The sequence below is a fragment of the Bubalus kerabau genome, chromosome 22 (assembly GCF_029407905.1).
Source record: "Bubalus kerabau isolate K-KA32 ecotype Philippines breed swamp buffalo chromosome 22, PCC_UOA_SB_1v2, whole genome shotgun sequence".
In the NCBI taxonomy this organism is placed as follows: domain Eukaryota; kingdom Metazoa; phylum Chordata; class Mammalia; order Artiodactyla; family Bovidae; genus Bubalus; species Bubalus kerabau.
The window spans coordinates 38628462-38646193 of NC_073645.1; positions in this window are offsets into that span (position 1 = coordinate 38628462).

Here is a 17732-nt window from a genome sequence, read left to right on the forward strand (position 1 = left end):
GCACACCTGAAGCCTTCCTTTTACATCCACTTATGTCTAAAGCTGTCCCACATCCTGCCTCCCTTTGACTCTACCTAACATGAGTGATTGCAGCCATGAAATTAAAAGACACTTACTCCTTGGAAGGAAACTTATGACCAAGCTAGATAGCATATTCAAAAGCAGAGACATTACTTTGCCAACAAAGGTCCTATGGTTTTTCCAGTGGTCATGTATGGATGTGAGAGTTGGACTGTAAAGAAAGCTGAGCACCGAAGAATTGATGCTTTTGAACTGTGGTGTTGGAGAAGACTCTTGAGAGTCCCTTGGACTGCAAGGAGATCCAACCAGTCCATTCTGAAGGAGATCAGCCCTGGGATTTCTTTGGAAGGAATGATGCTAAAGCTGAAACTCCAGTACTTTGGCCACCTCGTGCAAAGAGTTGACTCATTGGAAAAGACTCTGATGCTGGGAGGGATTGGGGGCAGGAGGAGAAGGGGACGACAGAGGATGAGATGGCTGGATGGCATCACTGACTCGATGGACGTGAGTTTGAGTGAACTCCAGGAGTTGGTGATGGACAGGGAGGCCAGGCGTGCTGCAATTCATGGGGTCACAAAGAGTCGGACATGACTGACTGAACTGAACTGAACATGAGTGAGGGTAGCTGGCTCCCTGCTCTAGGAAGCACTCCATAAATAGCCTCTGCTTGTTCTCCTTTGGGCTTCCCTGGTGGCTCAGACCATAAAGAATCTGCCTATAATGCAGGAGGCCCAGATTCAATCCCTGGGTCAGGAATCCTCAACCCCTGGTTCTCCTTTGGGTGGTCTTCATTTATTTTCCAAGTTTGTGTATTTACTGTCTTCTTCCATCAGGAGAGAGTCTCCAGGAACAGTGCCTGGAGATGCTAATAGATGCTCCAAAAATTCTGTGGACAGACTTCAGGAATTTCTAGGACTCAGTTTGAGCCCTTGGCTCATTTCCTTTGAGGGGTGGCAGAAACTGTAGCCCAGGAAGTTGCCTGATCAGTAGGGCCTGGGGCTCTGGCATGTCCCCTGCCCTCTGCTGGGGTTGGGGGTGGGGTGGGGTGTGCCCAGCTCTGCCACTTCTCCAGACCCACCCCATCTCCTGATTGGCAGCTTGCCTGCCCATCTGAGCAGCTTCCCTCTGCTTCCCTGAGAAGAGGCTTAGACAGTTTGGGCCAGCTCAGGGCATATGGGGAGAAGACCTTCTAGTTCTTTCTAAACATCTTGTCTGCTGTGGAAGAATGCAAAGCCCTGAGAAGGAAAGCCCACAGGAGGCTCTTTCGAAGGCAGCCAGAATCTTCTCTACTTTTGGAAACTGCCTCGTGGGAAGGGAGGCCTGTTAGACTAAATATCTCACGGTCCCAAACTGCTTCAATTTTGGAAATGCTCCCCAGGCTATGTCTCTCTCTGGGAAAAGGGAATTATAAACCCTGAGTCTGAAGCAGTTGTACATGCATCTCAGCTCAAGGGCTTTCTAGAGTCCCTTCTGGAAGTCATCTTCGGAAATTGGACTTGCAGCAGCAGAAAAGCAGATGCTCCAGCCCCGGGTGGGATGGGGCTCAGCCCTGGTCTCCATGGGTCCCCCCTGGTCTCCATGGGTCCCATCTCTCCTGAGGCTGATGGGGAGATGGCATCGGTGCTACAGGGGGACCTCGGAGCCCTGGAGGCACCCACTAAACCGAACAATAAAAACAAACAGCAGAATAAAACTTTCAAGACTGCACCTCCATATGTGAGGATTTTTAAATATTTTTTATCACTATGTTAGTCACCCAGTCATGTCCAACTCTTTTCGGGGACCCCATGGACTGTAACCCACCAAGCTCCTTTGTCCATGGAATTCTCCAGGCAAGAATACTGGAGTGGGTAGCCATTCCCTTCTCCAACGGATCTTCTCAACCCAGGGCTTGAACCTGGGTCTCCCACATTACAGGCAGATTCATTACCATCTTCACCATCTGAGCCACCAGTCGAATTTATTTTCTTAAATATGTCTAACTGTTCCTTAATCAGCAGTTGTTTAAAACACCTCAGTTTCATCTCAGATTAAGTATTTAATGATCCCCAAAGGAAGACTTGAAGCTACTCAACAGGGCTCCGATTTTTCTATAATATGATCCCTTTTACCTGCTATCTGTTGGAAAACCAGCCACTTAGTGAAATTTTTAAGAATGAGTTAATGGGTGATGCAGGGAGGCGGAGGGGGGGGGGTCTCCATCCTCACCCTGAGCCTTGTTCCCATAAAAAGCCTCAGCTTGAGGAGACCTGAGCTTGGATGAGCAGGATGCCTGTGGAAGGGCTGTGAATTTGGGCTCTGGCTATGGATGAGACAGCAAGTCTTCACGTTTGTCTGGAAGGCAACCACAGGGTGACTCATGAGGTTTGGGCTCCATAGCTCAAGCAACACTTGACAAACAGGAGCCTTTATTACTACACATACCAACCCAGATAGTTCAGACACACAAAAACAGATTGAAGTTGGGAGAGCATTGGGCAGAACTGTGATATTTGAAGTATGTACACCTATTGCCTAAGACTCTTGGTTGTGTTCTAGGAGGGAGAGTTTGTTTTGTTTCTCGTGGATCACTTTGCTATTTAATGAATTTTTTTTTAACCTGGCAATTCTGTGTAGGACACACTTCAGGTTCATTTCCAGGGGAGAAATCAGAACCATGAAATTACTGACAATGAATGAATGGATGGATGAACTGATGGGCACTGAGTTGTTGAAGTTCCAATATTTGGCCACCTGATGCAAACAGCCCACTCAATGGAAAAGACGCTGATGTTGGAAAAGATTGAAGGCAGAAAGAGAACAGGCTGACAGAGGATGAGATGGTTGGATGGCATCACCAATTCAATGGACATGAACTTGGGCAAATTCTGGGAAATGCTGAGGGTCAGGGAGGCCTGTCCATGGGGTCACAAAGAGTTGGTCTTGACTTGGTGATTGAAGAACAGAAAATGAGTTGCTGGGAGGCACAGATGTTGGGCCAAGGAATTTTACATTTTCTCTTGTCTTTTCACCTGCCCAGCAAAGACTTCTTGTGAAATATCTTAACAGACCAGGATGCAGGCTTAGTCACGTCTGACTCTTTGCAACTGCAAGGACTGTAGTCCACCAGGCTCCTCTGCCCATAGAATCCTCCAGGCAAGAATACTGGAGTGGGTTGCCATGCCCTCCTCCAAAGGATCTTCCCCACTCGGGGATCAAACCCACGTTTCCTGAATTGCAGACAAATTATTTACCCTCTGAGCCACCAGGGAAGCTTGCTTAGGATTACTGAGAGGCAAAGATGAAGTCTGATCCCAGCTGAAAGGGCTCTTGGGGTCATGAGTGCCTGGACTTGGGTAGAACCAGTGACTTCATCCTGAGCCTCAATGATGCTCACCCTCCCCTTTTCCTGATCCTGGTGAAGGAGCCTTGCAAAGTTGGGGTACTGCCCAGGGGAAGGGGAGAGGTGTGTGCAGAGGAAGTGATCCCACACCATCTTTCCCTCATCTGAGTTTTTCCCCGGGCCTTCAAATGATATTCTGCTCCCTGACACCCTCCGTCTCCAGCATCAGTAATGACTGGCCTCCTGGGCCCTCTGCTGCTTCTCCGCTGTTTCCCTGATCCAGCACTTTTTCCTCGGTGCATTATTTTCCCCTGGATTTTCAAATTCCCTGTGGACCCTAATCAGACAGCAAGCTGCGCACACTTGGCAAGTTTTGAGTTTTAATAAAAAATCATGTTTATTCCTGTGAAGGCTTTTTTCCTTCCCCATGAATTCTCCTAACAAACGCAGTTTTTTCTTGACTCGGGCTTTTTCTTGAGTTGGGTTTTTCTTTAAAGCTGACTGTACTCGCAGGTTCACTCTGATCTCAAGAGCCAGGAGCCTGCACCACAACTCCAACAGTTTCAGGTCCTACGGAAGACTTGCATTAGCCCCCTTCTGGTTTTTGCTCCTGGTGTGTCCAAAGCAATTTAAAATATCAAAGGAAAAGGAGGAAAAGCAAAAAGAAATGACCCAGGCCTGCATGAAGATGTAAAAGGCATTCTGATATTCTGAGCAATAAATCAATGGCACCTGATGTCTTAGTCAAGAGCTGGACGGGCAGCAGGCCGCCTGATAGGTCTGTGGTCCCCGGTTCTGTCCTGGGAGCCACCACGGCAGGGACCACTCTCTGATGCTATGTCACGAACGTGGGGAGGATGATGTTCGCAGAAACTGGTGGTCCCGTCAACCCAGTCCTTCCCCATCTACTATTATTACTACTACTCATAGCTCACTATGAGCCTGGTGTGTGTGCCCAGTAGTGTCTGACTTTGTGACCCCTTGGGCTGTAGCCCACCAGGCTCCTCCGCCCATGGGATTTCTCAGGCAACAATACTGGAGTGGGTTGCCTGCCCTCCCCCAGGGGATCTTCCCAACACCAGGAATGAACTCGTGTTTCCTAAGTCTCCTGTATTGGAGGCTACATCACGTCAAATAGCTGACCTCAGTTTCTTCCTTCCCTCCCTGTCTTAATCCTCTAGCATTGGAGGTGACTGTCAATGAGGTGGTGAAAAATGTGACGATGAAAAGAAGTTGCAAGAAGGAGTAAAGACCTTGTACTGCCTCAGTTGGCATTTCCGGACAGTGGAAGAATTAGACTAGATCTTCATCACGTGGAATGACCTGGAGAGCTTTCTAACACTTCACCTGCCCGGCCCTGACCTATTGGATAGTCTCTGAGGAAGGGGCAGATTGTGTATTTTGTTGTACATTCCTTGGTTGAGGGGCTTCCCAGGTGGCGCTAGTGGTAAAGAACCTGCCTGCCAATGCAAGAGATGTAAGAGACGAAGGTTTGATCCCTGGGTTGGGAAGATCCCCCGGAGGAGGGCATGGCAACACACTCCAGTAGGTTTGCCTGGAGAATCCCATGGACAAAGGAGCTTGGCAGGGTACAGTCCATAGCGTTACAGAGTCATACACAACTGAAGCGACTTAGCATGCATGCATGCATCTTGGTTGAGACCAATTAGAGAAAGTGATTACTGTCAGGATCCCTCCCCATCCAGATGCTGAGTCAGTGAACCCCTTCTGCCCGAGACTGCAAACTCCTAGGAGATTGTTTCTTTCTCCCCAGAGGATCACACCCTTCCCATCAAAACATAGTAGGTACTCAGGAAACATTTCTGGTATCAAGTAGATGGAGTTATCTTCTTATGTCTCATTTTCTTATTTCTGCTGCTTATGAAAATACATTAGTGGGAATGGACAATTTTGTAACCCCTAAACCGTGTGGACTTGATCCATTTATAACACAAAGTTAATCTAACCCAGGTTAATCATCCTGAAGCTCTTAGCCATTTGGAATCTCTCTCTGATGGGACAAGAGGTCATACATTTACAACGTGTGGATTTTATGAATAATTGTTTCCTCTTCCAAATTAAGCTTGTTTTCTCAATGAAAAAATCTACATTTTTTTCCCACCTGATCTGAGGTTCTTCTCACACTTGGAGACACCTCAACCCTTTTTTTTTTTTTTTTTTAGTAACTCTGGGTCTTTGGACCTTTCATCTCAGTTTTCCTACATATGCCCCTAGATGCAGTCGAAAAATCTATAATGTGCATCTAGCAAGTGGCCTCCAGAGGGGCCTGACTTGTGGGCTCACCACACCTGTGTTTTCTAGTGCTTTCTCATTTTAAATGCTCCTAAACCAACAGCCGGCAGCACTGGTCATTAGGGAAGCCGTGGACGCTGAGCCGGTGCATCAGCCCAGTTACCGGGGCAGGTCCGGCAGGCTTCCTGCTGTGGGTCGGGGCCCCGGCACTGCAAGTGTCTTCAGTGCATTGGCAGCCTAAGCACTTGTTTTAGGCTTAATTGGCCCGAGGCTGGTACATGGACCCCAGCTTTGTCCCCTAAAGTAATGCACAGAGCACTGTAGTGGAGAAGGGATGAGCTGCTTCCGCAAGGCCTTGTACAAGAGGAATAAAGCCTTGGGTCGTTGTTGCCACATGGTCGCTGCCACCTGCTTTGGCCCCTCTCACCTGGGGCTTGCTGCGTAACGTGGCATGTGGTGCACCAGGAGTGATGAAATGTACTTTTCTTTTTAATTCTGAGCTCCAACCAAATGCTTTCCCATGATGTTTTTCTCCCATAAATCAGCCTCAAGGCATGTGTACACAAACATTTCTTACCAGTCAGCCCTTTCTTGACTGCTCTGTAGGAAAACAAGTGACAGTGTTTTTCCCACCCTGCTGTCCAGAGAGTGGGTATAAGGAGCGCTGGGAGTGGGGAACCAGATGACAGGCTGCAGCCCTGGCTCTGCCCCAGTGCACTTGGGACCTTGGAGTTGACATTTAACCTCTTCTAGCCTCAGTTTACCCATAGGAAAAATGGAAATAGTGATACCTATCCTGTCTATCTCACTGATAATTTAATTATTGTTGTTGCTCTTCAGTCACTCAGTCGTGTCGGACTCTGCAACCTCATGAACTGCAACACGCCGGACTTCCCTGTCCTTCAGTATCTCCTGCTGCTACTGCTAAGTCACTTCAGTCATATCCGACTCTGTGCGACCCCATAGATGGCAGCCCACCAGGCTCCACTGTCCCTGGAATTCTCCAGGCAAGAACACTGGAGTGGGTTGCCATTTCCTTCTCCAATGCATGAAAGTGAAAAGTGAAAGTGAAGTCGCTCAGTCATGTCCGACTCTTAGTGACCCCATGGACTGCAGCCTACCAGGCTCCTCCGTCCATGGGATTTTCCAGGCAAGAGTACTGGAGTGGGCTGCTATCGCCTTCTCCGAGTATCTCCTGAACTGTGCTCAAATTCATGTCCATTGAGTCGATGATGCCATTCAACCATCTCATCCTCTGTCGCCCTCTTCTCCTCCTGGCTTCAATGTTTCCCAGCATCAGGGTCTTTTCCAATGAGTTAGCTCTTCACATCAGGTGATCGAAGTATTAGAGCTTCAGCATCAGTTCTTCCAATGAATATTCAAGGTTGATTTCCTTTAGGATTGACTGGTTTGATCCCCTTGCAGTCCAAGGGACTCCCAAGAGTCAGTCTTTTTCTAGCATCGCAGTTCAAAAGCTTCAATTCTTTGGCGCTCGGCTTTCTCTATGGTCCAACTCTCACATCCATACATGATTACTGGAAAAACCATAGCTTTGACTGTAGGGACCTTAGTCGGCCAAGTGATGTCTCTGCTTTTTAATAGTTGAGAGAAAGCGATCTGTGAGAAGTACAAAATTATCCAAATGCCTGGTGGTGTTAATTTCCACGACTTGAGTGAATGGGGATTTTTCCCTTTGGATCTGTGTGGTGGCCTGGTTTTCAGTTGCCACAGAAAAGTGTCTTCAGGTCTGGTGTGTCTGGTAGCAGTAGTACGGCTCTCCTTCCTCATCCATCACTGTGCATCACATTTCCTAAAGAAGATCTCTGTAGATCATGTGCCAATTTGTTGGGGGCAGTTATCCATCAAGGTGGAACCTGGGTCATTCATCTTTACACCTGGCAGCTGCCGTCGACACATAGCAGATGCTGCCCTGAAGGGCTAAGAAGTGACAGGAACAGCTCATCTGACAGGGAGCCACAGCACCCCGTGACTTCTGATGTGTCCTTTGGGGGAAGAAATTCCAAAGAGAGGAGGTGTGTTTGGAATTATTGCTCCCCAAAACCCCAATCCTGTTTCACGTGTTTTTTGCCCCAATCTAACACCCAAGAAGGAAGGGATGGTCTTGGCAGACTCTGGTCCCATTTCCAGGTGTCTTATTGTCGCTATGATTAATATTCAGTTCACAGAAGGTATGGAAAGCTCAGGTGAGGCTTTTGTGACCACTCACACTTTGAGGAATTAGGCATCATTTGTGCTGTGAAGGTCTGAGCGTGCGCTCTGCTCCGGGAGCACTATGGTGAACAAGACAGACGGGGCCTTTGTTCTTGAGGTCTGACAGTCCAGGGGGAGGACAGGATGACAGATAACAGGCAGTCACTGCATAATGTGACATGGAGACATAGGGGGATGGAGGAACTTCTAGGGAGGCAATTCATCTGGACGTGGAGCCTCAGGGAAGCTGCTGAAACATTAACCAGGTGGGCAGGATGGGAGTCAGAGGGTGGGAGGGCTGTGGGGCAGAGGGACAGCAGGTATAAGGCCCAAAGTGGAAGGAGGGGAGTCTGCATTTGAGCAGCAGTCCAGGACTAGCATCACCTGGGAATTTGTTAGAAATGCAGTCTTGGGCCCTACTGCAGGCCTACAGAATCAGAAACTTTGTGAGTGGGGCAGGCCCAGAAGTCCATTTTAAGTAGTTCCCAAGTCACCCTGATCCACATCCTAGCTGGAGAATCACCATGTTAGAGGAAGTGTAAATTGTTTAATCCAGAATCTAGCCCAACAGAGCATCTTTCCTTCTGGAAGAGACATGACCTCCATCTCTGCCACTACAGTGGGGTCCCTCCTGGCACCCTGTTCTCCTCTTCTTCCCCGCCATTTGACTGCAAGGTTTTATTAATATTCTCAGCTTCTAGTGGGGATGGTACTCAACTTTCTGACCTCCACATTCCCCTCCCCCAAAGAGCTACAGAGAGAAATAGACATATCCAGTTACAGTCAGAGATTTCATCAGTCATCTCTCCATAACTGAAGGAAGAAGGAAAAACAGAAAATCAATAAGGATAGAAAAGACTTGCACAACAATATTACCGAGCTTGACCTAGTTGACTTTTATGAAACACTCCACTTCCAAACAGGAAAATACACTTTTTTTTTTTCCAAGTATGCACAGAGCATTTACCAAGACAGCCTACATTCTGAGTTACAAAACAAGTCCCAATAAATGCAAAAAGATTCAAGTCACACAAAATATTTCTCTGACCACGGTAAAATTAAATTAGAAATCAATTACAGAATGATGTCTGTAAAATTCCCAAATACTTGAAAACTAAATAATACACATCTAAATATCATATGACCAAAGAAATCAAAAGGGAAATTACAAAATATTTGAAATGAATGAAAACACACTGTTTCAAAATCTGTGGAAGGCACCTAAAGTGGTATTTAAAAGGCCATTTTTAGCATGAAACACCTATACACGAGAAGAAAAACCTAAAGTGACCTTAGTTTCCATCTTAAGAAACTAGAAAAGTAAAGGCAAATTAAGCCAAAAATAAGCAAAATAAATGAAATAAAGACCAAAGTAAAAAGCAATGATGTAGGAAAAAAACAAAATAGACAGGAATGAAGCCAAAATCTAGTTCTTTGAGACCATCAGTAAAATTAATAAGCTTCCAGCCAGATTAATCAGGAAAAGAGGAAGAGATAGAGAAAAGACACAAATTGCTAATATCAGGAATGAGAGAGATAATTTTACCACAGATTCTACAGATATCAAAAGGATAATCAGGGCATAATACAAGCAAATATGCCAATAAATGTAAAATCTTGGATAAATGGACAAATGTCTTGAAAGACAAACTACAAAAGTTCATTCAAGAAAAAAATTGGTAACCTGCATAACCCTATAGCTTTAAATAAACTGAATTCCTTTACATTTTAAGTAAATTCAAAACATTCCCATGAAATAAAACTCCAGACTCAGATGACTTCACTGGTGAATTACAACTGAACACTTTAAGGAACAAATGATATCGATTCTATAAAAATTCTTCCAGATAATAGAAGTGGGTTATCTCCCAAACCTTTCTGTGAGACCAGCATTACTCTAATACCAAAACTAGACAGACATTGCAAGGAAACTACAGGCAATATCCCTCATGAATATATATGCAAACATTCTCAACAAAAGTTTAGCAAATAGAGCTAAACAGTATTTGTTGTTGTTCAGTCCCTAAGTTGTGTCCAGGAGAAGGCAATGGCACCCCACTCCAGTATTCTTGCCTGGGAAATCCCATGGACGGAGGAGCCTGGTAGGCTGCAGTCCATGGGGTCGATAAGAGTCGGACACGACAGAGCGACTTCACTTTCACTTCTCACTTTCATGCATTGGAGAAGAAAATGGCAACCCACTCCAGTGTTCTTGCTTGGAGAATCCCAGGGACAGAGGAACCTGGTGGGCTTCCGTCTATGGGGTCGCACAGAGTAAGACATGACTGATACGACTTAGCAGCAGCAGCAGCAAGTTGTGTCCAACTCTTTGCCCATGGACTGTAACATGCCAGACTTCCCTGTCCTTCATGATCTCCCAGAGTTAGTTCAAATCCATGTCCATTGAGTCGGTGATGCCATCTAACAGTATCCAACAGTTAAACAGTATGTCTAAATAAAAGTACACCATAACAAGTGGGATTTATACTAGGGATACAAGACTGCTGGGAAAGTTTGAGGGCAGAAGGAGAAGAGGGCATCAGAGGATGAGATGGCTAGATAGCATCACCGATGCAATGGACATGAACTTGGGCAAACTTCGGGAGATGGTGAGGAATAAGGAGGCCTGGCATGCTGCAGTCCATGGGGTCACAAAAAGTAAGACATGACTGGGCGACCGAACAACAAGACTTTAACATTAAAAAATCAATCAATTTATTTCACATTAACAGGATAAAGGGGGAAAACTACATAATCCTCCAATAGATGCAAAAAGAAAAAAAGAGAAAAGAAGGAAGGAAGAAAAAAGTATTTGACAAAATCCAGTATGTATTCCTAGTAGATGTTGGCAAGCTAGGTGGAGAAAGGCATCTATAAAAAACACAGTTCTTGGTGTTCTGAGACTCAGTTTCAACTTTGGGGTAGGAGAGGGGGCAGCGGTTCCCCAAAAATACAATAAATGATTTTGAGACACTAGTAGGGTATCCTAGAATTCAACTAAATTCTGACACTCTCTGGCACCAGGAGATAGCATTAGATTGCACAGGTTAAGGGTTCAGTCCTACAAGACTCCTGCCTCCAGCACCTCACCTACTCAGAAGCCAGTCGAAAGCCCAGGCTGTTATCTGTGCTTCTGACCAACTGGCTATAAATCCAAGGTTTCCATGGCCTCCTTCTCAGGTCTGATGACCTTGTGAGAGAGGCTCACAGACTTACAGGAAAAACTGTAATTACTAGATCACCGGTTTATTATAAAAGGCTGTAGCTCAGGAGCAGCCTGATGGCAGATTTGCACAGGAAAGGCATGTGGGAGGGACTCAGAGCACCCGTGCATTTCCAGGTGCATCCTTTTCCTAGCATCTCCACGTGATCACCAACTTGGAAGTCCTTCGAACCCTCTCCTTTGGGGTCTTTACAGAAGCCTCACTGTGCATGCATGTGTGCTGAGTTTCTTCAGTCGTGTCCGACTCTTTGCAACCCTATGGACAAAAGCCCACCAGGCTCAGCTGTCCCTGGGATTCTCCAGGCAAGAATACTGGAGTGGGTTGCCATGCCCTGCTCCAGGGAACTTCCCAACCCAGGAGCCTCCTGCAGCTCCTGCGTTGCAGGCAGATTCTTTACCTCTGAGCCACGGGGAAGCCCAAGGCCTCATTACACAGATGCAATTGATTATATCATTGGCCATTGGTGATAGAACTCAATCTCCAGCCCCTCCCCCTTTCCCAGAGGTCTGGGGTTGGGCTAGAAGTTTTGATCCTCTAATCACGTGATTGACTTCTCTAACAATTAGCCCTCTTCCTTTGCTGAAACCTGGCTTTCCAAAAGTCCCCTCATTAACATATCAAAAGACACCTCTATTGCTCTTTTCATCAAGGAAATTCCAACTGTTTTAGTAATTCTCTACCAGAAAAGGGGAGAAAGACCAAGTATATAGTTCTCATTTTACATCACCAGGGTTCAATCCTTGTGTCAGGAAGATCCCCTGGAGAAGAGAATGGCTACCCACTCCAGTTGTTCTTGCTTGAAGAACTCCATGGACGGAGGAGCCTCGCAAACTACAGTCCATGGGATCTCAAAGAGTGAGACACAACAGAGCGACTAACACTTCCACTTTCATACATCACAATATCACAAGTTAACATCATATAAAACAGTGACAGACTGATTGCTTTGCACCTAACATCTGAGCAAGGCAAAGATGTCTGTTCCCATCACATCTACTCACTGGGAGATTGTAGCCAGTGCACCAATGCAAGAAAAAAGTTTAAAAGACATCCAGATTGGAGATAAAACAGGAAACTCTATTCACAGTCAGCACGATTGCATAAGAAATCTACCAAAATAAAAACAAAACTAAAAATCTATAAGAACTAATAAGTTAACTATACCAAGATTTCAGGGGGCAAGATCAATACAAGAAAATCAACTATATATTTAATTACCAGAAACAAACGAATGAAACTTTAAATGAAATATCACTTACAATATCATCAAAAAATGAAACTAGGGATTGATCTAACAAAAAGATGTACAACTAAAATTCCTGTCATTGCTAAGAGAAATTAAAGAATTCCTAGGTAAATAGAGAGATATAGTTTGTTAAAATGTCCAGAAACTGGATATTATTATTAATGTATCAGTTCTCCCAGGTTGAATATACATTCAATGCAATGCAATATACACATACAATGGACATTATGCTAAGTGAAATAAGCGAGTCATTAAAAGACAGATACTGTGTGATTCCACTTACATGAAGTATCTAGAATAGTGCAATTTGGAACAGAAAGTGGAATGGTGGTTGCCAGGGGCCAGGAGAAGTGGGGGAATAGGACGCAGTATGTAATGGACACAGCAGTTCAGTTTTACAAGATAAAAAATGTCTGGAGGTGGATCATGATAACATTAGCACAGCAGTGTGAATGTTCTTAAAGCCCCTGAACTATATGCTTAAAATGGTAAATTTTATATTACTGTATGTTATCATAATTTTTTAAAAAGACACAGAAAACTTATGGAAGTCATAGGTATGTTCACTATCTTGATTATGATGGTTTCATGGGTATATGTAAATGTTAAAGTATCAGATTGTGTAATTTCAACATGGACACTTTATTATATGACAAATGTATCTCAATGAAAGATGTTTAAAAAATGTAATACAAAGAATTGCATACATAAGGTAAAGATGTAGATTCTTATGAAGTCTGCATGTATTTTTTTAAGTGTTTGAAAAATTATCTTAAAGTTCACCTTCAGGAGTAAACAAACAGGCGCCTCTCTTTTTACCTTGTTAGGCCTTGTATACTTGTCATTCCTTTTCCCACAAAAAGAAGACTGGCACAGCCTTTTATCAAGGAGTAAATTATTCACTCATTCATTCTCTTACATGTGAGATCCTGCCACAGACCACGCACTCGTGGCATCAGGTGCTGGCACTCAGAGAAGAAGAACATCCCGTTAGGGGCACCTGGCTTCCTGCTGAGGGGGAAACAGTCAGAAAATCAGCCTACAGGGCGCACATGAGAAACGGGGTGAGACTGTTTGTAGTCATGTATCAGTTGGATCTTGAGAAATGTACAGATGTCAAATGATCAGAGGTGAGGGAACATCTTTTCAGAGATAGGGACCAAAGCGTGCAGGTGGGGTCACCTGGAGCCCTGGGTGAGAGGTTCTGTGTTGCTTTCCTGGGGCCACAAATGGACGGTTGGCCCAGAACACTAGCTCCTCACAGTTCTGGAGAACAGAAATCTGGAATGGAGGAGTCAGCAGGGCCATGCTCCCTCAGAAGTCTCCAGGGGAGGGTCCTTGCATGCCCATCCCAGCTGCCGGTACTTGCCAGCAATCTTTGGTGCTCCCCGGCTTGCGGCAGCAGAGTTCCCAATTTCTTCCTCCACCTTCACATGGTTGGCGTCCCTCTGTATATATCTGTGTCTCCACGTGGCTTTTTTATGAGACTACAAGTTATTGGATCAAGTACGCCTTCATCTCAAAGAACTACATCTACAGAAATTCTGTTTTCAAATAACGTCTGAGGTTCTGGGAAGAAGTGAATGTTGGGGTCCCAGGCTCTGTAAAGGGTACATCAAGTGCCTGGTGGCTTAGCTGGTAAAGAGTCTGCCTGCAATGTGGGACACCTAGGTTCAATCCTTGGGTTGGGAAGATCCCCTGGAGAAGGGAACGGCTACCCACTCCAGTAGTCTGGCCTGAAGAATTCCATGGAGTCGCAAAGAGTTGGACACGACTGAGCAACTTTCACTTTCAGGTTCTGTAAAGGCTACATCAAGAAATGGGAGTGTAGCAAGTGATAAAAACTGAAACTGATGAAGATTGCAGATTGACAAAGAAAGGTTTGATATTATTCTAAAGGCAATGGATTGCCTTTTTCTATTTCTGAACAAGAGACAGAGGGTGGTCAGATCACCACCTTTAGAATCTGTGTAGTATCCACATAGTAGATAATTTCAGAAGGAAGAGATGGTGTAAAGTGCCCTAAATCTGGAACTATTATAATTTTTCTCCTTATTTTTAAAGGGAGAAACTACAAGAGGGGCAGGAGCATGACTGGATTATGAGGAAGGGTACTGGTTGGATGTAGAAAAGAAAAATAAAGAATAAAGGAAAGAATAATTTCAGGGGAATGCATGGTTTCCAAACTGGAAAGAAGGAAATCTTTATAGAAGGAATTACAGAGCCCTGACAGGAGAAAGAGGAGCATTAGCAACATTAGCAACAGAGATGACAGAGGAGCAGCTAGTTGCTCTTGGGGCCAGGGTCTCAGAAGGTGGGAGTCAAGTTTTTATTGTAAAAATGGAATCTAGCATGAGTCGTGTGGATCAAACCCAATAGACGAACAGTTTTGGAAAAGTTAGGAGTCAACAGTTCTCCCGAACGTCAGCCCACAGTTTTTCCCAGGGCACAGAGCCAGGACTCTTATGAGCAGCCGGAAAGGGGGATGGTATACTTAAGAAAGACATGGAGACTGAAAAATGGAGATGCAGGATTCTATTCTGGAACAGGCGTGTCTTGGTTCAGCAGGGTGGGCACTTGGATACGTCTGCTGAAGAGGGGAAGGAAAGTGGTTCTTCCTAAGGTTTCTCTTTCCCTAAGTTTTCTCAAATTGTGTTGGCTTGGATTGGGCTACAAGCCTATGCCTGTATCAGTCAACAGCAAGAGGACTGGACCAGCTGTCTTGTACCAATCATTGGGAATGGGGAGGGGGGCTGGAATAATTGTCTGGAAGTCAATCAATCCACGGAGAGCATGTGAGCACTAAAAGGGCTGGTGGGTCTCCAAGAGAAGGCATGGACTTCCCCACTCTGAATTAAATACAGAACTATTTTTGTACAGCCAGTTTGAGGAAGGTTGTCCTATGGAGCACTCATAGAAGAATCTCCACCTAAAGACTGAGCAGGAATAGCCAGACAGGTAGGAGGAAAACAAGCACCCAAGAGATCAGATACATCAGGTCCAGAGGACTTTCTAGAAGGTAAACACTTTCTCTAAAGACTCTATTTTAACCTTCATTCAAAAGGTAGTTTGCATGTGTTAAAAGTGAAAGTCACTCAGTCGTGTCTGACTCTTTGAGACCCCATGAACTATATAGTCCATGGAATTCCCCAGGCCAGAATACTGGAGTAGGTAGTTGTTCCCTTCTCCAGGGGATCTTCCCAACCCAGGAATCCAACCAGGGTCTCCTGCATTGTGGGTGGATTCTTTACCAACTGAGCCACAAGGGAAACCCAAGAATACTGAAGCGGGTAGCCTATCCCTTCTCCAGCAGATCTTCCCGACCCAGGAATCAAACCAGGGTCTCCTGCATTGCAGGCAGATTCTTTACCAACCGAGCTATGAGGGAAGTCCATTTGGCTTCAGGTAATAAACATCCATATTTTAATCAGCGCTCTTTCCCTTCTCACCTCCAACATCCCACCTATGCCCTATCTGTTCTACTTTAACAGATTCCACAAGCCAGGAGATTCCACTCAGTGCATAGTCAAAAGGGAGTGCTTTCACGTGGCCCAGAGCAGCAAATGTCCCAGTGACTGATGACTGTATTCTGGAGCAGGATTTGGGGTGTGTGTGTGTGCATGCACACACACCCCATCACACATGTCATTCTTCTGCAGAAAAGGAGAGAATAAAAATTTCCAACAGGGAAGTTAATGGTCAAGGTCATGCTATCGCTCCTCCCACCCCACACACAGAGGCAGCCAGAGCTCAGCAAGTTCACAGATGGAGCTCACTTAAGGAAAATGGCACCTCTTATAAGCCACTACAGCATCCAAAATCACTATGGACAGTGACTGCAGCCATGAAATTGAAAGACGCTTGTTCCTTGGGGAAAAAGCTATGACAAACCTAGACAGTGTATTCTAAAGCAGGGACAACGTTTTGCCGACAAAGGTCCCTATAGTCAAGCTATGGTTTTTCCAGTAGTCATGTACAGATGTGAGAAGAATTACATAAAGAAGGCTGAGTGCCCAAGAATTGATGCTTTCAAACTATGATGCTGGAGAAGACTCCTGAGAGTCCCTTGGACTGCAAGGAAATCAAACCAGTCAATCCTAAAAGAAACCAACCTTGAATACTCATTGGAAGAACTGATGCTGAAGCTCCACTATTTTGGGCACCTAATGCGAAGAGATGACTCACTGGAAAAGACCATGATGCTTGGAAATAATGAGGGCAAGAGGAGAAGTGGCAACACAGGATGAGATGGTTGGATGGCATCACTGACTGAATGAACATGAGTTTGAACACACTCCAGGAGATAGTAAAGGACAGGGAAGCCTGGTGTGCTGCAGCCCATGGGGTCACAAAGAGTTGGACATGACTGAGCAACTGAACAACAACAGCATCCACATTAATTGCCAGCTCAGGAGTAGTGGGCATTACACAGCAGAAGGGACCCGTGGTCTCTTGACTAAAGGAAACCTGCTTCTGGTCTGTCCTCCACTCAGCTACAGACATGTGCCAAGGAGGAAAATGCTCCCTGGGGCGGGCATTAAGCATCAAGTCCTCGGGCCTGAAGCTCCTTGTCCATTGCTCGCTGACCCTGGCGGCCCCGTTACATAGGCGCGTTTGTTTGCTCACCCAGCTGTCTCAGTTTAGAAACCTGAGGGAGTTCATGATGGGAAAATGAACTTGGTGCATGCACTTCTAATAGGTGTGGTGCCTGCTGCCTGCAGATACACAAGCTGCATTGTTGCTAGCTGGGTTTTATCCCAATGAGACAGAGATTAATTACAGGAGGCGAGCAAAGACTCCCATTCAGGAATTTGGGACCGTGCAGCAGTCAAGACAGAGACAAATTAGGCGTGCCTACACCCGAGGTGCCTGTCAGAGGAGGACTCGAACAGATGGGCTTTACATGCATGCACTTCAGAGGATTGTTTCTTCCTTCATGGAAGCCAAAGCTTTCTAAGGAGGGTATTCTGATACAGAACAATAATGGCCGCCATCTGCATTTCAAAACCAGTGCGGACAGGCAGATGACGGCTCAGGGAGTGAAAGAGAAGTTTGAATAACTATCTCAAGGAAATCACTTTTAATCATTGCTCTTGGAGGCTGGCTCATCAGTCAAAGCAGCAACTGTTACTGACAACGCAGCTTTCATACATTTGATATGAAAGTGTAGTCAAGAGACCCCAATCTCTTTGAATTCTCTTCAGCCCATTAAGCGACTCCCAGTGAGTGGGAACTGGTGACCTTGAACGGGGAAAATGATGCAGTGAAAGATGTGCAGTGAACTTATCAATGGTGGGGCACTGGGACAGTGGCAGGGCTGTGTCTTTCTGAGAGAAGTTTCCTTCCTGACAGATGGGTGTGTGTTGACAAAGCCTTACTCCTTTCCAAGGCATCTGCCTCAAAAAAATGCTGGGCTTGTGGAGTCGGAGGTTCCTGTTCTCTGAGTCCCACAGCA